A 15,023-nucleotide genomic window follows, 5' to 3' on the forward strand; every position below is an offset into this window, starting at 1 on the left:
GGAGAAACAGCTAAACATAAAAGACTCCAGGGGTTGATAATTGAATCTCCCTTCCTTTCAAAGTTCCCATTTTCTGGAGGGTGTTATAAATGTATTTGTTAGTTCTTTTCTGGGGGGGAGGGATTTTCATTTTTTACTTTTTATTTGAAGTATAGTTGACTTACAAAATTACATAAGTTCCAGGTGTACAACATAGTGATTAGATATTTTTATACATTACAAAATGATCACCACGATAAGTCTAGCTACCATCTGTCACCATACAAAGTTATTACAGTATTACTGACTATATTCCCTGTGCTGTACATTACATCCCTGTGACTTATTTATTTTATAACTGGAATTTTGTACCTCTTAATCTCCCTCACGTATTTCATTCTTCCCCCCACCCCACCACCCCTCTGGCAACCACCAGTTTGAGTTTGTTTCTGTTTTGTTATGTTTGTTCATTTGTTTTGTTTTTTTATGTTTCACATAAGTGAAATCATATGGTATTTGTCTTTCTCTGACTTTCTTCCCTTAACATAATATCATCTAGGTCCATCCATATTTTTACAGAGGGCAAGATTTCATTCTTTTTTGTGGCTGAGTAAATATTCCACTGCGTGTGCACACGTGTGTGTGTGTGTGTGTGTGTGTACACAAACCACATCTTTTTTATTTTCAACATCTTTATTGGAGTATAATTGCTCTACAATCGTGCGTTAGCTTCTGCTGTACAACAAAGTGAATCACCCATACGTATACACATATTCCCATATCCCCTCCCTCTTGGGTCTCCCTCCCACCCTCCCTATCCCTCCCCTCTAGGTGGTCACAAAGCACCAAGCTGATCTCCCTGTGCTATGCAGCTGCTTCCCACCAGCCATCCATTCTACATTTGGTAGTGTATATATGTCCATGCCACTCTCTCACTTCGTCCAAACCACATCTTTATCCATTCATCTATTGGTGGACATTTAGGTTGCTTTCATATCTTGACTATTGTAAGTAATGCTGCAATGAACATAGGCATGCATAATCTTTTCAAATTAGTGTTTTTGTTTATTTCAAATAAATGCCAGAAATGGAATCGCTGGATCTTATGGTAGTTCTATTTTTATTTTTTTGAGGAATCTCCATACTGTTTTCCACAGTGGCTGCATCAATTTACATTCCCACCAACAGTGCACAGGGGATCCCTTTTCTCCACATCCTCGCCCACACTTGTTATTTGTTGTCTTTTTGATGATAGCCATTCTGACAGGTGTGAGGTAATATCCCATTGTGTTTTGATTTGCATTTCCTGATGATCAGTGATGGTGAGCATCTTTTCATGTGTTTGTTGGTTATCTGTATGTCTTCTTTAGAAAAATGTCTATTCAGGTTCTCTTTCCATTATTTAATTGGGTTGTTTGTTTGTTTTGGCATTATATTCATTTAATGTTCATGTATTATTGAATACATACAAAAGATTATATATTCTTTTTTTGAATTTTATTTTATTTTTTTATGTAGCAGGTTCTTATTAGTTATCTATTTTATACATATTAGTGTATACATGTCAATCCCAATCTCCCAATTCATCCCACCACCACCGCACCCCACCCCCACTTTCCCCCCTTGGTGTCCATACGTTTGTTCTCTACATCTGTGTCTCTGTTTCTGCCTTGCAATGCAGTTCATCTATACCATTTTTCTAGATTCCACATATATGTGTTAGTATACAATATTTGTTTTTCTCTTTCTGACTTACTTCACTCTGTATGACAGTCTCTAGGTCCATCCACGTCTCTACAAATGACCCAATTTCATTCCTTTTTATGGCTGAGTAATAGTCCATTGTATATATGTACCACATATTCTTTATCCATTTTTCTGTCGATGGACATTTAGGTTGCTTCCATGACCTGGCTATTGTAAATAGTGCTGCAATGAACATTGGGGTACATGTGTCTTTTTGAATTATGTTTTTCTCTGGGTATATGCCCAGTAGTGGGATTGCTGGGTCATATGGTAATTCTATTTTTAGTTTTTTAAGGAACCTCCATACTGTTCTCCATAGTGGCTGTATCAATTTACATTCCCACCAACAGTGCAAGAGGGTTCCCTTTTCTCCACACCCTCTCCAGCATTTGTTGTTTGTAGATTTTCTGATGATGCCCATTCTAACCAGTGTGAGGAAATACCTCATTGTAGTTTTGATTTGCATTTCTCTAATAATTAGTGATGTCGAGTAGCTTTTTATGTGCCTCTTGGCCATCTGTATGTCTTCTTTGGAGAAATGGCTATTTAGGTCTTCTGCCTGTTTTTTGATTATGTTTTTTGTTTTCTTAATATTGAGCTGCATGAGCTGTTTATATATTTTGGAGATTAATCCTTTGTCCATTGATTCATTTGCAAATGTTTTCTCCCATTCTGAGGGTTGTCTTTTCATCTTGTTTATAGTGTCCTTTGCTGTGCACATGCTTTTAAGTTTCATTAGGTCCCATTTCTTTATTTTTATTTCCATTACTCAAGGAGGTGGGTCAAAAAAGATTTATGTCATACAGTGTTCTGCCTATGTTTTCCTCTAAGAGTTTTTATAGTGTCTGATCTTACATTTAGGTCTTTAATCCATTTGGAGTGTATTTTTGTGTATGATGTTAGGGAGTGTTCCAAATTTATTCTTTTACATGTAGCTGCACAGTTTTCCCAGCACCATTTATTGAAGAGACTGTCTTTTCTCCATTGTATATCCTTGCCTCCTTTGTCATAGATTAGTTGACCATAGGTGAGTGGATTTATCTCTGGGCTTTCTATCCTGTTCCATTGATCTATATTTCTGTTTTTGTGCCAGTACCATACTGTCTTGATTACTGTAGCTTTGTAGTATAGTCTGAAGTCAGGGACTCTGATTCCTCCAGATCCATTTTTTCCCCTCAAGATTGCTTTGGCTATTCATGGTCTTTTGTGTTTCCATAAAATTTTTAAGATTTTTTGTTTGAGTTCTGTAAAAAATGCCACTGGTAATTTGACAGGGATTGCACTGAATCTGTAGATTGCTTTGGGTAGTATACTCATTTTCACAATATTGATTCTTCCAATCCAAGAACATGGTATATCTCTCCATCTGTTTGTGTCATCTTTAATTTCTTTCATCAGTGTTTTATAGTTTTCTGAGTACAGGTCTTTTATCTCCTTAGGTAGGTTTATTCCTAGGTATTTTATTCTTTTTGTTGCAGTGGTGAATGGGATTGTTTTCTTAATTTCTCTTTCTGATCTTTCATTGTTAGTGTATAGGAATGCAAGAGATTTCTGTGCATTAATTTTGTATCCTGCAACTTTACCAAATTCATTGATTAGCTCTAGTAGTTTTCTGGTGGCATCTTTCAGATTGTCTGTGTATAGTATCATGTCATCTGCAAACAGTGACATCTTTACTTCTTCTTTTCTGATTTGGATTCCTTTTATTTCTTTTTTTTCTCTGATTGCCATGGCTAGGACTTCCAAAGCTATGTTGAATAATAGTGGCGAGAGTGGACATCCTTGTCTTGTTCCTGATCTTAGAGGAAATGATTTCAGTTTTTCACGATTGAGAATGATGTTTGCTGTGGGTATATTGTATATGGGCTGTATTATGTTGAGGTAGGTTCCCTCTATGCCCACTTTCTGGCGAGTTTTTATCATAAATGGGTGTTGAATTTTGTCAAAAGCTTTTTCTACATCTGTTGAGATAATCACATGCTTTTTATTCTTTAATTTGTTAATGTGGTTTATCACACTTATTAATTTATGTATATTGAAGAATCCTTGCATCCCTGGGATAAATCCCTCTTGATCATGGTATATGATCCTTTTAATGTGTTGTTGGATTCTGTTTGCTAGTATTTTGTTGAGGGTTTCTGCATATATACTCATCAGTGATATTGGTCTGTAATTTTCTTTTTTTGTAATATCTATGTCTGTTTTTGGTATCAGGGTGATGGTGGCCTTGTAGAATGAGTTTGGGAGTGTTCCTTCCTCTGCAGTTTTTTGGAAGAATTTGAGAAGGATGGGTGTTAGCTCTTCTCTAAATGTTAGAATTCACCTCTGAAGCCATGTGGTCCTGGACTTTTGTTTGTTGGAATATTTTTAGTAACAGTTTCAATTTCATTACTTGTGGTTGGTCTATTCCTATTTTCTGTTTCTTCCTGGTTCAGTCTTGGAAGGTTATACTTTTCTAAGAATTTGTCCATTTCTTCCAGGTTGTCCATTTTATTGGCATAGAGTTGCTTGTAGTAGTCCCTTAGGATGCTTTGTATTTCTGCAGTGTCTGTTGTAACTTCTCCTTTTTCATTTCTAATTTTATTGATTTGAGTCCTCTCCTTCTTTTTCTTGATGAGTCTGGCTAAAGGTTTATCAGTTTTGTTTATCTTCCCAAAGAACCAGCTTTTAGTTTTATTGATCTTTGCTATTGTTTTTTTTGTTTCTGTTTCTTTAATTTCTGCTCTGATCTTTATGATTTCTTTCCTTCCACTAACTTTAGGTTTTGTTTGTTCTTCTTTCTCTAGTTCCTTTAGGTGTAAGGTTAGATTGTTTATTTGAGATTTTTCTTGTTTCTTTTTTTTTTTTTTTTTTTGCAGTATGTGGGCCTCTCACTGTTGTGGCCTCTCTTGTTGCGGAGCACAGGCTCCGGGCGCACAGGCTCAGCGGCCATGGCTCACGGGCCCAGCCGCTCCGTGCCATGTGGGATCCTCCCGGACCAGGGCACGAACCCATGTCCCCTGCATCGGCAGGCGGACTCTCAACCACTGCTCCACCAGGGAAGCCCTTTTCTTGTTTCTTGAGGTAGGATTATATTGCTATAAACTTCCCTCTGAGAACTGCTTTTGCTGCATCCCGTAGGTTTTGGATTGTCGTATTTTCATTGTCATTTGTCTCTAGGCAGTTTTTGATTTCCTCTTTGATTTCTTCAGTGCTTTCTTGGTTATTTAGTAACGTATTGTTAAGCCTCCATGTGTTTGTGATTTTTATGTTTTTTTCCCTGTAATTTATTTCTGATTTTGTAGCGTTGTGGTCAGAAAAGATGCTTGATATGATTTCAGTGTTCTTAAATTTACCATGGCTTGATTTGTGACCCAAGATGTGATCTATCCTGGAGAATGTTCCGTGTGTACTTGAGAAGAAAGTGTAATATGCTGTTTTCAGATGGAATGTCCTATAAATATCAGTTAAATCTATCTGGTCTATTGTGTCATTTAAAGCTTGTGTTTCCTTATTAATTTTCTGTCTGGATGGTCTGTCCATTGGTGTAAGTGAGGTGTTAAAGTCCTCCACTATTATTGTGTTACTGTCATTTTCCACTTTTATAGCTGTTAGCATTTGCCTTATGTATTGAGGTGCTCCTATGTTGGTTGCTTATATATTTATAATTGTTATATCTTCTTCTTGGATGGATCCCTTGATCATTATGTAGCGTCCTTCCTTGTCTCTTGTAACATTCTTTATTTTAAAGTCTATTTTATCTGATATGAGTATTGCTACTCCAGCTTTCTTTTGATTTCCATTTGCATGGAATATCTTTTTCCATCCTCTCACTTTCAGTCTGTATGTGTCCCTAGGTAAAAGTGGGACTCTTGTAGACAGCATATATACAGGTCTTGTTTTTGTATCCGTTCAGCGAGCCTGTGTCTTTTGGTTGGAGCATTTAATCCATTCACATTTAAGGTAATTATCAATATGTATGTTCCTATGACCATTTTCTTAATCGTTTTGGGTTTGTTTTTGTAGATCCTTTTCTTCTCTTGTGTTTCCCACTGAGAGAAGTTCTTTTAGCATTTGTTGTAGAGCTGGTTTGGTGGTGCTGAATTCTCTTAGCTTTTACTTGTCTGTAAAGCTTTTGATTTCTCCGTCGAATCTGAATGAGGTCCTTGCTGGGTAGAGTACTCTTGGTTGTAGGTTCTTCCCTTTCATCACTTTAAGTATATCATGCCACTCCCTTCTGGCTTGCATTATGGGAGTTCCCTTGTATGTTATTTGTCATTTTTCCCTTGCTGCTTTTAATTATTTTTCTTTGTCTTTAATTTTTGTCAGTTTGATAACCTGTGTGTCTCGGCATGTTTCTCCTTGGGTTTATCCTGCCTGGGACTCTATGAGCTTCCTGGACTTGGGTGGCTATTTCCTTTTCCATGTTCCCATTTGCATTATAGGGGTCCCAGAAGGAGAAGAGAGAGAGAAAGGACCTGAGAAAATATTTTAAGAGATTATAGTTTTCCACTATAATCTCTTAAAATATTTTCTCAGGTCCTTTCTCTCTCTCTTCTCCTTCTGGGACCCCTATAATGCGAATGTTGGTGTGTTTAATGTTGTCCCAGAGGTCTCTTAGGCTGTCTTCATTTCTTTTCATTCTTTTTTCTTTATTCTGTTCTGCGGCAGTGAATTTCACCATTTTGTCTTCCAGATCACTTATCCGTTCTTCTGCCTCAGTTATTCTGCTATTGATTCCTTCTAGTGTATTTTTTATTTCAGTTATTGTATTGTTCATGTCTGTTTGTTTGTTATTTAGTTCTTTAATTCTTCTAGGTCTTTGTTAAACATTTCTTGCATCTTCTCGATCTTTGCCTCCATTCTTTTAAGGGTCCTGGATCATCTTCACTGTCATTTTTCAAAATTCTTTTTCTGGAAGATTGCCTATCTCTACTTCATTTAGTTGTTTTTCTGGGGTTTTATCTTTTTACTTCTTCTGGTACATAGCCCTCTGCCTTTTCATCTTGTCTATGTTTCTGTGAATGTGGTTTTTGTTTCACAGGCTGCAGGATTGTAGTTCTTCTTGCTTCTGCTATCTGCCCTCTGGTAGATGAGGCTATCTAAGAGGCTTGTGCAAGCTTCCTGATGGGAGGGACTGGTGGTGGGTAGAACTGGCTGTTGCTCTGGTGGGCAGAGCTCAGTAAAACTTTAATCTGCTTGTCTGCTGATGGGTGGGGCTGAGTTCCCTCCCTGTTGGTTGTTTGGCCTGAGGCGACCCAGCAATGGAGGCTACAGGCTCTTCGGTGGGGTTAATGGTGGACTCCGAGAGGTCTCATGCCAAGAAGTACTTCCCAGAACTTCTGCTGCCAGTGTCCTTGTCCCTGCGGTGAGCCTCAGCCACCCCCTGCCTCTGCAGGAGACCCTCCAACACTAGCAGGTATGTCTGGTTCAGTCTCCTATGGGATCACTGCTCATTCCCCCTGGGTCCTGATGCACACACTACTTTGTGTGTGCCCTCCAGGAGTGGAGTCTCTGTTTCCCCCAGTCCTTTCGAAGTCCTGCAATCAAATCCCCTAGGCTTCGAAGTCTGATTCTCTGGGAATTCCTCCTCCCATTGCCGGACTCCCAGGTTGGCAAGGATGACATCGGGCTCAGAACCTTCACTCCAGTGGGTGGACTTCTGTGGTATAATTGTTCTCCAGTTTGTGAGTCACCCACCCAGCGGTTATTGGATTTGATTTTATTGTGATTGCACCCCTCCTACTGTCTGAGTGCAGCTTTTCCTTTGTTTTTGGATGTGGGGTATCTTTTTTGGTGAATTCCATTGTCTTCCTGTCGATGATTGTTCAGCAGTTAGTTGTGATTCTGGTGCTCTCGCAAGAGGGAGTGAGCGCATGTCCTTCTACTCCACCATTTTGAACCAATCTCTGTATGTTTTTTTGATGTTCAGTTGTGTGAGTTCTTTGTATCTCTTGGATGTTAACCCCTTATCAGATATATTGTTTGCAAACATCTTCTCCCATTCAGTAGGCAGCCTTTTTGTTTTGTTATAGTTTCCTTCTCTGTACAAAAGCTTTTTAGTTTGATGTAGTCCCATTTATTTATTTTTGCTTTTGTTTCCCTTGCCCAAGGAGACATATCCAAAACAAAAATATATTGTTAAAACCAGTATCAAAGATCATACTGCCTATATTTTCTTGTAGGAGTTTTACAGTTTCAGGTCTTATGTTTAAGTCTTTAATCCATTTTGAGTTTCTTTTTGAACATGGTATGAGAAAGTTCATTTATTAGTTCTAATAGTTTTTTTGGTGGTATCTTTAGGATTTTCTATATATAGATTCTATAGATATATCTTGTCATCTATGAACAGTGACAGTTTTACTTCTTCCTTTCCAATTTGGATTCCTTTTATTTTGTTTTCTTGTCTGATTGCTGTGGCTAGAACTTCCAATACTATGTTGAATAAACGTGGCAAGAGTGGGCATCCTTGCCTTGTTCCTTATCTTACAGCAAGTGCTTTCAGCTTTTCATCATTGAGTATGATATTGATGGTAGATTTGTCATATATGGCCTTTATTATGTTGAGATATGTTCCTTCTATACCCACTTTGTTGAGAGTTTTTATCATAAATGGATATTGAATATTTTTTGATAGGCAAGAAGTAGATTTATAATTTAGGATGCTCTTAAAGGATACAAGTGGGCAGGCAAGAGGGCTCTGCCCTGAGAACTAAGTGGGCTACATCTTTATAATCAAAGGAAAAGTTGGGAGGGGGAGAAGACCAACTTCTTCCTCTTCCTTTGTAAAGATGTTGCAGGAATATGGGGCACAAGAGGATGGTCATGTCTCAGGTCTCAGGCAAGTTCCTGGGACAGGCCACCAAGTGAGAGTCCTTGGCTTCACACAGGAAAGAATTCAAGAGCAAGCCATAGTAAAGTGAAAGCAGAGATACACATTCCATAGACAGAATGCAGTCCATCTCAAAAGGTGAGAGCAGGTGAGAGCAGGATTTCTCTGGTGGTGCAGTGGTTAAGAATCCACCTGCCAATGCAGGGGATGTGGGTTTGAGCCCTGGTCCGGGAAGATCCCACATGCCGTGGAGCAACTAAGCCTGTGCACCACAACTACTGAGCTTGTGCTCTAGAGCCCACGAGCCACAACTACTGAGCCTGTGCGCCACAACTACTGAAGCCTGTGTGCCTAGAGCCCATGCTCTGCAACAAGAGAAGCCACCGCAATGAGAAGTCCGCACACGGCAACGAAGACCCAATGCAGCCAAAAATAAATAAATAAATAGATTTATTTTTTTTTAAAAAGTGAGAGCAGCCCTGGGAGAAACAGTCTCCACAGAGTGTGGGCTGTCTCAGAAGGTGAGAGCAGCCAAATGGATGTTGAATTTTGTCAAAAGCTTTTTCTGCATCTATTGAGATCATCATATCATTTTTATCCTTCAATTTGTTTATGTATCACATTGATTTATGGATATTGAACCATCCTTTCATCCCTGGGATAAATCCCACTTGATCATGGTGTATGATCTTCTTAATATATTGTTGAATTCAGTTTGCTAATATTTTGTTGAGGATTTTTGCATGTTTATCAGTGATATTGGCTTGTACCTTTCTTTTTTGTGTGTGCCTTTGTCTGGTTTTGGTATCAGGGTGATACTGGCCTAGTAGAATAGTTTGGAAGCATTCCTTCCTCTTCAGTTTTTTGGAATAGTTTGCGAAGGATAGGTATTACCTCTTCTTTAAAGGTTTGGTAGAATTCACCTGTGAAGTCATCTGGTCCTGGACTTTTGTTTGTTGTGAGTTTTTTTTTTTAAATTACTAATTCAATTTCATTACTGGTAATCGATCTTTTAATATTTTCTATTTCATCTTGATTCAGTCTTGGGAGGTTGTACATTGTTAGTTTACATTATGATTCATTCTTGGTGTTGTACATTGTATGTATGGGTTTTGACAAATGTATAATGATGTGTGTCCACCATTATAGTATCATACAGAGTAGTTTCACTGCCCTAAAAACCCTCTGTGCTCCACCTTTTCATCCCTTCCTCTCTCTAACCCCTGGTAACCACTGATCTTTTTACTGTCTCCATGATTTTACCTTCCAAAATGTCATACAATATATAGCCTTTTCAGATTGGCTTCTTTCACTTCGTAGCATGCATTTTAGTCTCCTCCATGCCTTTTCATGGCTCAATAGCTCATTTTTAAAAAAAATACATTGTCTGGATATATCAGTTTATTTAATCATTCACCTACTGAGGATATCTTGGTTGCTTCCAAGTTTGGGCAATTATGAATAAAACTGCTATGAACATCTGTGTGCAGGTTTTTGTGTGGACATAAGTTTTCAGCTCCTGTGGGTAAATACCAGGGAGCATGATTGCTGGATATTATAGTAAGAGTACATTTAGTTTTTTTTAAGAATCCACCAAAGTGTCTTCCATAGTGGCTGTACCATTTTGCATTTCTACCAGCACTGAAAGTTCCTGTTGTTCTACATCCTTGTCAGCTTTTGATATTGTCAGTGTTTTGAATTTTGGCCATTCTAAAAGGTGTGTAGTGGTATCTCATTATTTTGGGGGGGGGAGGGGGGAGGGAGTTGTTTTGTTTTGTTTTGAGGTATAGTTGATTTACAATGTTATGCCAATCTCTGCTGTACAGCGAAGTGACTCAGTTATGGTATCTCCTTGTTTTAATTTGCATTTCCGTGATGACATTTGATGTGAAGCATCTTTTCATATGGTTGTTTGCCATCTGTGTGTCTTCTTTGGTGAGGTGTCTGTTAAGTTCTTGGCCCACATTTTAATCAAGTTGTTGGGTTTTTTTAATTGTTAAGTATCCTTTGTATATTTTGGAAAACAGTCCTTTATTGTATATGTCTTGCAAATATTTCTCCCAGTCTGTGGCTTGTCTTTTCATTTTCTTGAACTCTCTCTTACTTTCACAGCAATTTATTTGTTGAAGAAACTGGGTTGTTTGTCCTATAGTTTCCCATATTATGGGTTTAGCTAATTGCATCCCTGTGGAATTGATTGTTTAATGTCTCCCTGGTGTTTTTGTTTTGGTAAATTGATATTAAGATCTAGAGACTTAATCAGAGTCAGATTTTTTTTTAAGTTTTCCATTTAGAATATGTTATCCTAAGAGCCATTTTAAAAAATATTTATTTATTTTTGGCTGCATTGGGTCTTTGTTGCTGTACATGGGCTTTCTCTAGTTGCAGCGAGCGGGGGCTACTCTTCGTTGCTGTGTGCAGGCTTCTCATTGCAGAGCACGGGCTGTAGGCACGCAGGCTTCAGTAGTTGTGGCACGCAGGCTCAGTAGTTGTGGCACATGGGCTTAGTTGCTCCACGGTATGAGGGATCTACCCGGACCAGGGCTCGAACCCATGTCCCCTGCATTGGCAAGCGGATTCTTAACCACTGCACCACCAGGGAAGTCCCCAGATTCAGATTTTTACATTTTGTTTTTATTTTTCAAGAATGTTTCATAAATAGTGTTGTGTACTTCAATCAGGAGGCACATGTATCTGGTTGTCTCAATTACTAACAGCCTTTTGTTGACCATTGCCTACATTCATTATTTCAGTAGGGGTTACAATATCATGATATTCTGATTTGGCTAGAATACTTCTCTAAAGAAAGACTTTTCCTTATTCACTAGTTGGCTACCTTGAGGTATAGTTCATACAGAAAAGTCTTGGTTCTTTTCCTTTATTTACCAGTTTTCAAAATAATGAGCAGATTCCCTAACATCCTCCAAAGGTGACAATGAAGTTTTTATAAAAAGTACTTCAAACTTGGATTTAAACTCATTTGATGGTTTTCAGTCCACTGAATCAAAACTCAAATTTTCCCATTTCTGGCCAATGGAAGCCTCTCTTCAAGTTAGCTCCTGAGTCCTGTTAATGCAACCCCAGTCATCCTTGATAGCTTCCTTGCTTTCTGGTAAAAGAAGATGTTTCAGGCTCATCTTATATATTTCCTGCCCCATCCCAGAATTGACCATTTCTCTAATAGCTGGGGAGGTGACTTTTTACCAGCAGCTTGTCTGGTTTTATCTGCCAGCCTCATCTTTGCCCTTGAACCTTCATTAATTCAGCTGCTGATTATCTTCTGCAGTTCCAGGACAAGCCTCTGTGGCCACTTTGATAGACAAGGATACCTGTTGCCCTCCTTTTATTACTTTGCCTCAGAATAGGGACCTAGACCTACTCTTAATTCCCCACAGCACATATAAGAACCGCTATAACCTTTAACAAGACTTGACTGAAAGTTGAGGACATGACAACATCTAGAAACTAACAATTACCATTAGCTATGGCTGCTCATAGAACCACAATCCACCTCACTCGTTATTCAGGGCTTCTTTGTGGCCGAGGCCAGCTCACCCCACACTCAGGGACACCCTTGATCATCAGTCAACACACTAGATTCTAGGCCAGAGAGAGGAAGGAAAGTCCTTCCCCAAATCCCATCGACTTCCCCAACTTACAAAATTGCATTTTTTAAATTAAAGTATAATTGACTTACAATATTATACTAGTTTCAGGTGTACAACATAGTGATTCAATATTTTTATATATAACAAAATGATCACCACAGAAATTTGTGTTTTTCTAGGAATTTATTAGCATAAAGTTGTTTTTTGTTTTTTTTTTTGTGGTACGCAGGCCCCTCACTGTTGTGGCCTCTCCCGTTGCGGAGCACAGCGCAGGCTCAGCGGCCATGGCTCACGGGCCTAGCCGCTCCACGGCATGTGGGATCCTCCCGGACCGGGGCACAAACCCGCGTCCCCTGCATCGGCAGGTGGACTCTCAACCACTGTGCCACCAGGGAAGCCCTAAAGTTGTTCTCTTTTATTCCTAATATTAGTTATCTATGCCTTGATTAGTCTTGCCAGAGATTTTTAATTTTATTATTCTTTTTTCAGCAAAAAACATTTTTTTTATAAACAGATATTCATTTTTAATTAATTAATTATTTTTGGCTCTGTTGGGTCTTCGTTTCTGCGCAAGGGCTCTCTCCAGTTGCGGCAAGCGGGGGCCACTCTTCATCGGGGTGTGCAGGCCTCCCACTATCGTGGCCTGTCTTGTTGCGAAGCGCAGGCTCCAGATGCGCAGGCTCAGCAGTTGTGGCTCACGGGCTTAGTTGCTCCGTGGCATGTAGGATCTTCCCAGACGAGGGCTCGAACCCGTGTCCCCTGCATCAGCAGGCAGATTCACAACCACTGCACCACCAGGGAAGCCCAGCAACAAACTTTTGACTTGGTTGTTACTGTCAATTGTTATATTTATTTTCTATTGTCCTAATTTTTGCTTTTATTTTATTATTTTCTTTCTTTTTTTTAATACTTTCATATTTTATTACTAATCAGGTGTACTTTATGTTTTATTGAAGTATAGTATAATTTACAATATTATATTAGTTTCAGGTGTACAACATAGTGATTCAGTATTTTTTATTGTTTTCTTTCTTATACTTTCTTTGAGTGATTCTGATGAGGTTGCTGGTTACTGTGGCATGACCTAGTCTGTAGAGTATCTTCCATTTGCTCCTCCAGAAGTACTCTCCACCCTTTGTGCCCCACGAGGGTGAATTGTTCTCTACTCCTGTAGCCTGTATGAACTACCCCAGTGGGTTCACTTTCCTTCTGGCTTCTACTTGGGTCCAGTCAATGGGGCGTCCAGGCAGGAATTTGGCAAAAGGGAGTAGAATGATGTCATGATATTTGTCCCCCCTGGCTTCCTTCCTTCCGGGGTGCTTCAGGCTGGCTAGTCTCTCAATTGAAGGTCACTGTTTCTCTCAACTCCTTCTTTTCAGGAAATGGTAACCTTTCCATTCCCTTGTTCTTTCAGGCTGGGTATGGTAATTGCTGTGCTGTTAGTAGCCCCAGATTCCTGAGTTATCCTTTGTGGTTCTCTTACACTCTGCCCATACCTTTGTAAATAGTCTTTTTATTAAACCCTCCTCTAATGTTCCTAATTTGAATGAGCCATATGTTTCCTGTCAGGTGCCTGACTGTTACACCTAGAGACCATTCTGACTGGTACATGTTTTTAATTTAAAGTCTAAAGTTAATCATTATCTTTACACCACTCCCAAATAAAAGAAAAACATTAGATTAGCAAGGTTGTGGGATACAAGATCAATATTCAAAAGTCAGTTTACTTCCATACATTTGCAATTAACAATATAGAAATGAAATTAAGAAAACATTTCCATTTATAATAGCATAAAATAGAATAAATTACTTGGGAGTAAATTTACCAAAAGAAGTACAAGAAGATTTGTACACTGAAAACTATAAAACATTGTTAAAAGAAAACTTTAAAGACCTAAATAAATAGAAAAATATTTCCATGTTCATGGGTTAGAAGACACAATATTGTTAAGATGGCATTACTACCCAAATTAGTCTACAGATTGAATGCAATGTCTATCAAAATTCAGCTGCTTTTTAAAGAGAATTTGACAAGCTGATCCTAAAAGTCATTTGGAAAGTCAGGGGACCCAGAATAGCCAAAACAATCCTGAAAAAGAAGAACAAAGCTGGAGGATTCACACGTCCTGATTTCAAAACTTACTACAAAGATACAATAATCAAGACAGTGCGGTGCTGGCATAAGGATAGATGTATGAATTAATGGAATAGAACTGAGAGTGCAGAAATAAACCTTTATATTTGTGGTCAGCTGATTTTTGAAAAAGGTGCCAAGGCAATCCAATGGGGAATATTTTTAACAACTTTTGCTGGGACAACTGGATATCTACTTGCACAAGAAAGATTTTGGACCACTATTTAACACCATATTAAAAACAATTAACTCAGTGACTCAAAGACCTAAATAGGAGCTAAAACTATAAAATTCTTAGGAGAAAACATAGGCATAAATCTTTGTGACCTTGGATTAGGCCATGGCTTCTTAGAAGACACCTTAAAGCACATGTAGACAAAGAAAAACAGATAAATTGGACTTTCTCAAAATTAAAAACTTTGTGCTTCAAAGGACACTATCCCTACAGAATGGGAGAAAATATTTGCAAATCAAATATCTGGTGAGGGTCTAGTATCCAGAATATATAAAGAACTCTTACAACTCAACAATAAAAGACAACCCAATCAAAAAATGGGCAAAGGAGATAAATAGACATTTCTCCAAAGAAGTATACAGATGGCCAATAAGCACATGAAAAGATGTTTAACATCATTAGTCATTAAGGAAATGCAAATCAAACCCACAATGAGATACCACTTCACATCCACTAGGACAGTGTCTTAGTCTGTTTGGGCTGCTATAACAAAATACGATAAACTAAGTG

The sequence above is a fragment of the Delphinus delphis genome, chromosome 15 (genome assembly GCF_949987515.2).
Source record: "Delphinus delphis chromosome 15, mDelDel1.2, whole genome shotgun sequence".
Lineage (NCBI taxonomy): Eukaryota > Metazoa > Chordata > Mammalia > Artiodactyla > Delphinidae > Delphinus > Delphinus delphis.